At 44.6% G+C, this 11,494-nt stretch overlaps 1 protein-coding gene across 18 annotated transcripts in view; it reads right to left on the minus strand.

Annotated features, from left to right (window-relative positions):
• PAK1 (p21 (RAC1) activated kinase 1) overlaps positions 1–11,056 on the minus strand; it is a 72,346-nt gene extending 61,290 nt beyond the window's left edge. For 5 of the 18 annotated variants that reach the window (XM_021533934.2, XM_077781291.1, XM_021533952.2 and 2 more), the window contains exon 1: positions 10,199–10,281. The gene's annotated coding sequence lies outside the window, so the exon portion shown is untranslated. The other 13 variants (XM_021533962.2, XM_031505233.2, XM_021533942.3 and 10 more) reach the window with 10 other exon arrangements.
• Between the last annotated feature and the right edge of the window lie 438 nt (positions 11,057–11,494).

Raw genomic sequence — 11,494 nt, forward strand, 5'->3', positions numbered from 1 at the left:
ACCTTTAAGGTCATTCCAAGCCAAGCAATTCTATGATTCTATAAAATCCATTCTGCACTAAGGACTTTCAGTTCTGCAGCATAAGCAGGTCCTGCAGGAGCTGACTGGGCAGGTGCTAGAGGTTCAGAGAGCTTGGGGACAGAGGGATACAAGAACAAAATAAGCAAAATAAAAAGCTGTATGCAGCAGGTATCACAAGGACAGAGTTAAAAAGGCACTTACTTGAGCGTCAGTTCTGAGGAGCCGCTAGATCTCACTGTATATCTCACAGACCTTACCTCCAGCTCTCAGACCTGCAGGCCTGAGATCCAGCTCTGTGATCTTTAATACTACGCCACAGCTACAGTCACTCATACTGCTTTGCAAAGTTTCCTGCCAGGTCAGCTCACAGCCAAGTGCTGAAAGAGAAAAGCACCCTTGCCTTTGGATGGCTGCGTGCCACGATGAGCTCAGCTGTGTCAAGCTTCATCCTCTGATCCCAGCTCCTAAGAAACTCAAGCAAAGAGCACACTCCCAGCAGGTGGAGAGAGATCCCTCCTGTCCTTTCATCATGCACTCAGTCTCCAAGAAAATGCAAGTTCAGAATTATACTTTCAATGTTAATTTTGAGTTGACCACATCAAAAGGAAAACAGCTGCCAATGACCACATCCTTGCTTTATAGTTTGGGGGAGAAGGGGAGAGCAAGCTGGTGTTGAGGAAAAAAGCAAAACACAAGCTTCTCATATGCTAGTCAAGAAGAATCTTAAGTCAACCACACTCTCCTCCAAAATTTGTACTTAATTCATTAGCAATTTATAGCCCTCACAGAGAGAGTTTCTATGCTGAAACTAGCACAAGTTGTGTCTATAGAGAACCCTTTCCCTACTCACCCCATTCATACCTGGGTAAAAAGAAAAAATGCTCACAAGAGAGCCCCATCAGTGAAGGGAAGCATGTGAATTCATGAGAAAGGAGGTTCAGAGCACAGAGATCAGGCATGCTCATCATCTTGGATTTCAGATGATTTACCTACAGCTACAGGAAGTGCAGATGGAACAGGATCTCAAGCCTTCAAAAACAAACACAGCTACACCACACATTGGATGAGATCACCTTGTTGAAGTCACTGCTCCTCGATACTGAGCCAAAATAACAGGGTGGGATTCAAAAAGCAACATCATCAGAAACACAAAGCATCCACTGTAATGCTAAATTTAAATCAGGTATGATGTAAAAAGCAGAAAGCCACTTGCTGCTCAGGTGAAATTCTTTTCATCTTGATGACCATTACATCCTAAACCGCACGTTTACACATTTAATGCTGCCATATGTCATCATGTGATGAAATGTTTTTGAAACAAACAAAAAAGCCCACACAAACACTGTTGGTGGCATTTGGACTAGGTCCCAGGATGAGTAAAGTATTGGATCAGAAGGCAGAAAGGGCTCCTGCAGGATGTACCTAGTGTTAGAAAGAATTGATTCTTAAAAAACTACAAAGGTCACCTAGAATAAAATTATGTGAATTAAACAAAGAAAATTATCTTGATGATCATCTAATGAGCTGCAGGAGATAAAGGAAATCAAGCTGAAAGCATTTCGACATTAGCATTTTTCTAAAGTAGCAAATAACTTTAAATGAAACCTTTGCCTGAAAGAAAAGACATTTTTGGTTGGACAAAGTAAATGACTAAATTCTTACAATTTTTTACAGCTCATCACTTCTGAATGTCTTTCTTCTGCAACTCAAAGGCTTGTTTCAGAGGCAGACAAAACAAACAAAAAGCTGGCATTCTGAAGTCTACAAGGTAGTGAGATTTCTGATCTGCCCTTGCAGCCTTCTGCTGCCTGACACCCCCAAATCCCCTCTTCACCGTGAGTCAATTGGAAACGAGCTTGGAGGGAGGGGGGATTGTTAATATGAGCTGGCAGGACAGTGTTTCAGCAAGTATAACTGGGATGTGAAAGCCAGCAGCCCTGCTATGACAGTGCACTGAGTCACTCGATGACAAGCCACTGAGGCATTTAGAGATGGATTTTGACTTCTAACAAGTGACACTGCTTTGCCTCCTCTAACGGAAGGATGTGCCTTTATTGAACCTGGGATCCAAACACCGCCTGTGACCGTCTGCCTCCACTAAAGACAGCCTACAAGGAGGAGTACACTGTTGCATATTTTCTGTCTTGCAGGAGAGCCCTGAAGGAGTCTGGAGTTGTTTGTTTTCTCTTCTTGAATCAAGTCCTGCTTTTGTCATTCCCAGCCCTACCCTTACCTTCTCAGCCTTAATGAAATCTACAGATTTAAATATTCCCAGATACCTCATCACCAAAACTACCTGCTTGATAGAGAAGATAGTGGGTTTTTTCCCCTATCCAGTCTTCATCCTCCTCCCAAGCCCCAAAGAAGATGCTTTGTACTGGGGGGAGGACAAAATATTTCACCTCCCTGCTGCTCATCTGTGCTTGCCCAGTATCTTCAGGATCACAGAAGTATGAGGAATCTGTTTCTCATCAGTCTTAGGAGTGGCCAGGGAAAGTAAAGATAGGCAGGAGATGAGCAAGGTTTCTGTAGAAAGGCAAAAGAAAAACCAACAAACAATGCTTTAAGAGATATGATCAAGGGAAGCAGAGAAAAGAAACCAAACAGGATGAATACAAAAGTTAGTTCCCCATACACGCTGCAAGTTAAGTCCAGTATTGTTGTCAGGGCCCCCAGAAATGGCAAGAGACACAAGTCTGATACCGGAGGTTACAGCTCCAGATAAAATGTCAGTTTAATTTTATTCATACTCTTTAAAATCTGGTTTAGGAATATATGCAGAGGAATTAAAGCTGGAAAAGTACTTCCAGTCTCACTTCTTCAGTGTCTTTTGGCTGTGGCATGGTAGTGGATGAGACTCCTGCTGATTGCTGTCACTATGGTACAACCTTTTTACTCATTCTCTCTGCTACCAAGGGAGTCAAAACTGAAAATAAGAATTTATAGCACACACAAATGTAGGAGACTGCAATTTTTCCCAGACACCAATTACCAAGATATATAGGCTGATGCAACAATAAGAAATTTGATGAGCCAGAAATTAAAATGCAGATTTTTATATTAGATCAAGATAATTGTGAAACAATACTTGCTGCTGGTGCTGCAGTTTATTCTCCTTCCTTCCCTCACAACTTCTCTGGCTTTCTGTAAGGCTACTCAGTGAAGACTTCAGCGATTCTGGAGTCATTTTGGAGAATTAAGTTATAATGCTAGTAACTCACTGCTAAGAGATAGTGGATACCATCACTTCCTCACCCAAAATTAGGAACTGGAGGCTCAAACCAAAGCCTCTGTGTGCTTAAATCTCTTTATTTAAGTCTTCAAGGCACATTTGGATCAAATTCTGTCATTTTTTTCTACAGATAGGAGTGGGAGAAGTCTCATTTTTATGACACATATTTTTGCATAGCTTTTACATCTCCAGAATCTTGGAGCTTAACAGAAAGCATCAAACACCTTAACACACACCCACAACTGCATACATTTTACCAAAGAACATTACCAATTACTTTGATTATCAGAAAGGGGATGGTTTTGATGAAGGACTATATGGTGTTATCACTTCTGGGTATCTCCTTTGAGTTCAGCTCCCAAAGCTTTTTCATTAACGCAAGACCAGAGAAGTAACACTGTGGACACACAGAAGTGAACACACAGCTTATTCCAAAGTGGGTCCAATGATGAGCACAACAGCAGGGTAAAACAGGGGTGGGAACTAGAAGCTTGTGGTTAACATTTTGTGGTTAAACAGAAAAATTAGCTCTCCTGGGAAATGTGGCAAAAAAAAAAAAAAAATCAATCAAACTTCTGTAGAAAAAAGAAGTAGCAATGACCACATCCATAAGTGCCATCCACTTAGCAATCATTCAAGGATCTTAGTTCTATGACTTTATCTTCCTTCCAGCCCTCTCTCTTGCATGGAAACTGAGTATTTCAGAGCAATTTCTCATTCCAGCAAGAATTGCCCTGAGTCAGGTGGCTCAAACCCTTTCAAGCAAAGCCTTTATTAAAGATACTATTTTAAAAAATCACAATACTTAGTAAAGCATAGAAATTCATATTAGAAATCCACTTCTAAGTAATTTAAGGTTCCATAAGGCAATAAGATCTGTAGCTTTAAAAATTACATTTATGTACTATGGAGGCAATATACATATTTCTGAAGAATTGGGAAAAATTAGACTCTTTTCCCTTTTAGGAACAACATGCCCTTTCACATACTTGTTCCTTGAGTTCCTGATCTTGAATCAAAGGGTTTTCCCCACTGTGTGCTGTATTTTGAGACAAATTTGTCTGATTTGCTAAAATTGGCCAGTATGTGAATATCAGCCATTTAGTTTTTGACCCTACTTAAAACCTCATTAGCCCAATTATACACTAATTTAGATCACTCTCAATAAAATAAACGTTTTAGTACTATGCTTACATCTTCAAGTCTATTAAAAACATTGCCCTACAAAAAACAATGTTTTACTAAAGAAAACACTGATGAACTTAGGCTCTATTAAAAGTTAACATATTCTGTGGTTTGCAGAGGAAAATGACATTAAAATTTGTTTTATGTGAGATATTCTTGAAAGGATAAGGACATATAAATTGTTCTATTTCCAGAAGAACTGCAAAATGTAATAAGACTTTGATAATTGAGTACCTTATTAATTTTAATGAGCTAATCAATATTGCATTTCAAATCGTGATGTGTCCATTTGCTGCTAATCCCTCTTTGTGCTGGGCACTCCCTGGTCTTTGCAGCTGTTACCTGACAAATCTACCTTCTATTGTGAAGGGACACAGCAGTTCAGGCTCAGGTGACCAGATTAATGAGCAAGAAAAGCAGAGGATATATTACAAGCCTGGCCTCATTTTTTTCCCTCCTCTTCCCTGGCACATGCTGGCATTAGAGAGCTCCAAAAGAGCCTCAAACACCTCACACAGGTAAGCACAGGGCCTTGAGCTGAATGAATCTAACAGCTTCAGTAGTGTGCAGAGAACTGGGAGAGAGGGGTTGGAATATCCCTCCCTTCTGCTGCGGAAGGAAATCAGCTTTTGCTTCACCCCAAACAAGCCTGAACTCTGGAAGTGCATGAATTCCACATTCAGCTGTGACTTCTATCCTCTCAAAGCATGATTGAAATAAGACATTCTTGAAATACCAACTAAAGGCAAATCACAGAATCATCCTGGCCTTCAACTAAGCCTTGAAGTTGAACATATTGGCAAAACTGCATAATGTTTACTTATAGATAGCTGGAAAAATTAAATACAAGTTTTATAAAAAGAATCACTTCTCTACTATTTCCACATAAGAGACTGGGTTCAGAGGCCAAGCCCCTCTTATTTTAGTATCAGCAGATAACGTGCTTTTGGGAATATGTAGGTATCAACAATAATCTATCTTGTGATTTCTTCATGCTAAATAAGTGACAAGCTATTTTGCATTCCATTACATGCAAAAGAGGAAAAACCCACATGATGCAAGCCACTGGTTCAATTAAAAATATTTCTTACTCCAGCTCTTCATGAGTAGAACATCAGCCCTGAGAAATGGGCTTTTCCTTGTAAGTGAAGCATCACATAAATACTGGTGTGCCACTACAGTCCTTAAGAAAAGTGATAGTTCAAAGCCCTACTGATGCTTAGAGTGGGTAACTCAAAGCAGTGCTGTGACCTTAGCAAGCCAGGCTGACAAACCTCAGGCTGTCTCCTAACTGTATTTGATTTTCCTTCTCTCTGCTGCCACCTGGAAAGTCATCAAATGCCATCAGCAGTAAGCCATGGACAGACACTGTAACTACATGCAGCAAGTTCACAAGGGGCAGGAAGCAAAGCCTTAAGGTACACTTGGAAGACTTTATTCCCAAAACACTCACAATCTGAATAGCAATTATTTTCCTCCCCCGTTTTCCTTTAAGATTACAGGTGGACAGACTTTATGGGTAAAGAAGAAAAAAAAAAAAGGCATGACACAAGTCTTCATGCCCCACCTGCCTGCAGCACATACTCCCCACTTGACCAGATCACAGTCCCAAAGCTAAAGGCCAGCTGAGATCAAGGAACTGTTTGCAGCTAGATGTCATATGCTTCAAGGCAGTCACAATATATTTTGTGCACTGTCTCTCACACAGTAGTTGGGATCACAAAGGGCTACTTTGGTGGAAATTTTTTCTTTCCAGAAAGTACCTTTGGTTACTACTTCTGGAGTCTTATGATTTGGTCCAATTTTCACAAATTAGGACTTTCTTTCTACACCAGTCACCCTTTTCTCTGCCTTTCTTTAAACCTAAGATGATACAAGGTTGCCTGATTCAGCACCACTTCTGACTTTTGACAGGAAGTAAGAAACAGAAGGCAGTTATACCAGCCTAAGAGTAAAACAAACTAGCTCTATGACAGGTCCAAAGAGTACAGATTGCAAGAAGGAAAGAAGTTATGGAGGGGAAGTTATTGTTTAACCTGCGTCTCAGACTACACACAAGAGATTGATAGTGTAAAAGTGGAAGCTGGAACACTTGGATTGACAGCCTGAAAGAGTGTATTAGTACACAAACCAAAACTGAATACTTGGACTTTTTCTTCAAATCCCCCTGGAAATCCACTTCTCAGATGGCTTGTTTTGCTAAAATGAAGAGAAAGGGTTAAAACCACACTACAACAGTGCTTTTGCTGATGGATTTGTTAGCAGTGCTGCCTGCATCCCCAAAGTGAGAGGAGCAGGTAAAAACTCCTCTCAGCTACTCCAATGTACAGTACAAGACATGGGAGACAAGGGAGACCATGGAGACTACACAAGGAAACAGCATTTTTAGAGTACAGCTCTCTGACCTATTTTAAAAATACCTACTGGAGGGTGACACAAGGCACATCCTAAAAGGGCCTTTTTCTCCCCATAGATCATACTGGGAACCTGGGGAGACATGTTCAGCTCAGAGCAATCATGTTTTGAGCTTGGAGCATTCATGCTTTTATCAAATGGATCCTATGAAGGGCCCCAAAATTGCAACGTGCACCCCAGGGTCATGTGCCAAAAAGAAGACAGACCACTGAAGGACCTAAAGACATCCAAGGCTCTGAGGATGTGCCCGAGGTGAGATGGGACAAAAGTCAGCTCCCTTTCCTGCACAATGCCAGGAGCAGTCATCACCACTGGAGCACCAAGCGTTACCCCTCACAGCCACAACATCACATCTGCGCATGCTGTGCGTAACTGCACCCGAGGGCAGGAATTTCAAACCTGAACTTCAGTTTGCATAAAAACCTGATTAGTACAAGCAGCATCAGGTACTTTGGACCGATTCATTCCCACAGAGCATTATGTGCCTTAACCACAGACGGGAAAAACTGATCACTGACTTCTGTGCTACATCAGTGAGCACTGGCTGACAGTCCCAGTTCTGCTGCCACCAAGGGGAATGGACCAAAGCAGCTCCTCCCAGGTGAGAGCTGTGCAAGTGCATAAAAAGAGTCACACACTGGACTATGTTCTCCATAAGAGCAAGCCCTCAGCATCAAGAACGTCATGCTTACATTGTCCTCGATTCCTATACAAGCCAAGACATCAGGCTGAGAAAATTAGTTCAGCTCATTGCCAAATATAGAAAGATATTCTTTGACACAGTACCATTCTGCTACACAGTATTATTTTTCCTTCCCATAGAGGTAAAAAGCCAACAGTAGGCATTCTTGTACCTGTCAGAGGGCTAATGGCTGACTAGGCTTTTAAGAAATATGGCTGATTTTTAGTTGTCTAGTTTCAGTCTGTGTCTTGCACATTCTCACCACGACTGGTCAGTTTCTTTACAAAGTCTTTTTGCTTCTGTTATCTGCTGTTGACAGGATGAACCGTAAAACCAGAACACTTTGAGGGTGGAGCATTGGATTATTTCTGTATTTTTCAACTGAGAAAAGTTTATTTCAGCTCTAGGTTGTTCTGTACACTCTTAAGCATATAAGGAAATTGGACCATAGCAACAAGCTTTTGAAATTACAAACCTTCCCACACCAAGGAAGTGAGACAGGTGCACAAAAGGGAAAAAGAAGAAAAGAAGCCATTCTGCAGTTCACAGTTATAAAAAGACAAGACACTAATCAGCAAACTGGTGAAATTCATGCATTGAAATCAAAGCTGAGAGAAAAGGTCTCCTTTCAGAGCCTGGAAAAGGATAATAAAACAGTTCTTTGACCTCTCCAGCAAAGAGAGCTAGCATCAGTTTTCAATCCAGCGCAAGAAAGGCAGTGAAAAACAAAATAAACAAGCAATATATTTCCACTTGTGGCACTTATATTGGACTTGTCACGTATTTCTTCCTATATCCCCATTATGCACAGAAATGCATGAACTAAAAACCTCACTTTTCCCTACTCTTTTTTTTTCTGAGCAACATCCAGAGCACACAGTATTCCTCAGAAACCGGTAAAAGCATTCTTGCTGTCATGCTACAAGAGCATTTTCTTCTTCAAGTTTATTTTTGGCTTTCATTTCCAAATCGAAAAATGGCAGTTATATCATCCCATTTAAAGATGCAGGACTCAAAAAGGCTAAAAAAATTACCTGGCAGTTTATTGTCCAGTCTTAGACTCCAGCTCTGTTATACAGTACAGCTGAGAACAAATTCTGTTCTGTGGCACAAGACAGGCAATCCAGAGTTAAATAGAATCAGTATTTAAACATATTCAAATTCCCACCATAGCTTCTGTTCCCTGTGCAGAGATGAGCTTCATTTCTCTGACTTACCCACAAAAAAAATGCACGGGAAAAAGCAGTCTCCAAGCATCCAGTGGACACACACGCAAACTGTTCCACAAGGAGGAGTTTTTCCAGCCTCACCCTATAAAGCTGAGAGCAAGACCAGCACACCCACACTAAGAGATATTGAAGCAGCGACAGGAAGATGCTCCCTGCTTGCCCAGGTAATGTGCAACACCAGGAAACTCCCAACTGTAGAGAAGGGGGAGGTGGTTCAGTGAAAGGCATCCATAAGTCACTGGGCAAAGAGTAATTGCGAGCAAAGAAAACAAACATTCTTCCCTCTGTGCCCGATCCAGCCATTTCACCCTGCTACAATACCTACTTTTACTTTGAAAATGAAAAGTGTGGCTAACTGAACAGATTTTATAGTTGTTCTCACACACATACACATCTCATACATAGTTACCACAGAAAGTACACGCCTTACAGCCAGTCCCAAGCAAAAGTCAGGTTTTGACACCTATTTATAAATCTTGCTCCAGAAGAAAAAAACTCCTGGAGGCAATGTTGAAATAAGAATCAAGTAATGCTCAGCAGGAGCAGATGCACCGTGACACACATACGGATGGAGCCAGCTATTCCCAACAATCATGAATTTTAAGCCCTCTGGATAACAAAAGCAGCAAGACCAGGGAGTGCAGGCGTGGGAGAGCTGTGGATTGGGGCATTTCCATGCACAGTGGAAGACAGAAGCGCTAGTACCTCTGAAATCCCGTCCTGCTGGTGCTGCCTTCTCTAGCGAGCTCCCAGGTGCATTCAAGAGCACCCAGAGGTGCCAGCCATCTCCGATGTCCCTTCACTGCCCCCCACTCCCCAGGCAGAAGCCCCTGCTTTGAAGAAGGCTGGATTGAGACCAGCTGACGTTCCCTCCAATCTGAATTATGCCGCGATCCCAAAGTTCAGCTTCGCTTTTAAGTACTTTACTAGGAAAAAAGTCACGGTTTCGTACACACATGCGGGCGGAGGGGTTAAAAGACAAGCTCCCACCTCTCCATCCCTCCTCCACCAGCCACACAAAGCCCGAGGCTTCATCAACCCATCGCCCAGCATGGGTCCAGCTCCTCAATTCTTTGTGTTTGCCCAAAGCGCCCGCCCCTCCAGCCGAAGGCAGGACGGGTGCTTGGCAAAAACTGTGGGCTGAGCGCCGATTTCACCCCAGCCTCTGCTCCGGGACCCCAAACATGCGGCCCCGAAGGGCTCCCCGCTCGCAAAGCCCGGCGGCTGAGAACAACTCCCTTTGTTAAATGAATGAGTCGGGGAGGCAGGGGGGGGAAGGCAGGGTCAGTACCCTCTTCTACGAGAAAATTTCAAAAGGAGGAGGGAAGAGAAGGGCTGAAGAAGAAGAACGCACCCGTCCGCTCAAGCCCTGCGCAAACTTCCCGGTTACAAAACAAGCGAGGAAATCCCCTTCCCCGGCGCGGCGGCACTCACCTTCCGCCCGCCGCAAGGTGCTGCCCGGTCTGCCCGGCCCCGCTGCCCACGCCGCCCTGCCGCGGCCGGCGCCGCCCCGCGCCCTGCCCGCCGTGCCGCGGCCATTGGCTCGGGGCCCGCCCGCAGCCCCCCTGCCGCCAAGGTGGGCAGCCGGGCCGCGGGGCGGGACGCAGCGGGGCGAGGGGCGGGGGCAGGTCCCTGCGCTTCGCTCGGCGGCGGAAAGTTGCTTTGGGAACGGGAGGTACCTGCGCGGCGCGGCGGGAGCCCGGAGCGCCCCGGCGCTGCCCCGGCGCTGCCCCGGGGCCGCGGGTGTGCTCCGGCCGCGCTGCGGCTGCGGGCGGCTCCCGGAGCCCGCGGCTCCGCCGGGCAGCGGCCGGCAGCGGCGCTGGCCTGCCTGGGACGCAGAAGTCTTTGGCGATCACGCCATCAGCGGGGAATCGCGGCAATCGCAGCAATCGCGAGCCGCGCTGCGCTGACTTTATTTCTGCCGCCCGTACCGCGCTGCGCTATCGCGGAGCCGGCTCCATTGTGCTGAGGTCTGTGTGCGTGCAGATCCAAAAAAGGCAAGAATAAAACGGGCTCTGCCCTGCCGCTGTGTTGCACAAGCCGAGGCGTCTATACCTTATATTGCCGGGATCCGGGTGTCCCCTCTCCCCGTGTTCCGCAGCTTGCTGGAAACTTGTCACCCTAGTTAACAGGAGTTTTCGGCTCAGCGCTTGTGCTGCGCCCGGAGGGAAAAAGAGGAGGGGTTTGGCTGCACGTACAGCGCCGGGCTCTCGAGAAGAGAGGTGAGGTGTTCTCGGGACGTGCTCTCCAGAGGTGGGAAGGTGAAATGTTGAAGTGAAGCAGGTAGTTACAGGCAAAAGGGAGACGAGCTTTATACCGAGACAGCACACGACAGATAAGACAGCGCTGCCACAGTCTCGCCCTTCCCCCTTGTCCAACATTTATCAGTTGCCGTGATAAGTTTGTTCAGGAGCTAAACCAACAGAAAATTACACACACAAATTAACATCGCAAAAGTAAACAAATGGAGGAAGCGAGAATTCGAGTCTGGGACTGATAGGGAGAGTGAGAATGCCACAAAGCTGATTTCAGTCAGCTGAACCTGCTGTGGAATTACGCACTTCGAAGCACTTTCCTCTGTTGGATACATTTAACATTGGGCTCAAATCCACACACACAGGCAGATCGCATGAGCTCCCTCAAGCATCCTCTGCTCGCAGTTTGGTTGCAACATAAAGGTTTTTCTGTAGTTCAGGGTAATATGTATCAGTCCCATCACTTCAAAGACAG

The sequence above is a fragment of the Lonchura striata genome, chromosome 2, assembly GCF_046129695.1.
Source record: "Lonchura striata isolate bLonStr1 chromosome 2, bLonStr1.mat, whole genome shotgun sequence".
Classification (NCBI taxonomy): Eukaryota; Metazoa; Chordata; class Aves; order Passeriformes; family Estrildidae; genus Lonchura; species Lonchura striata.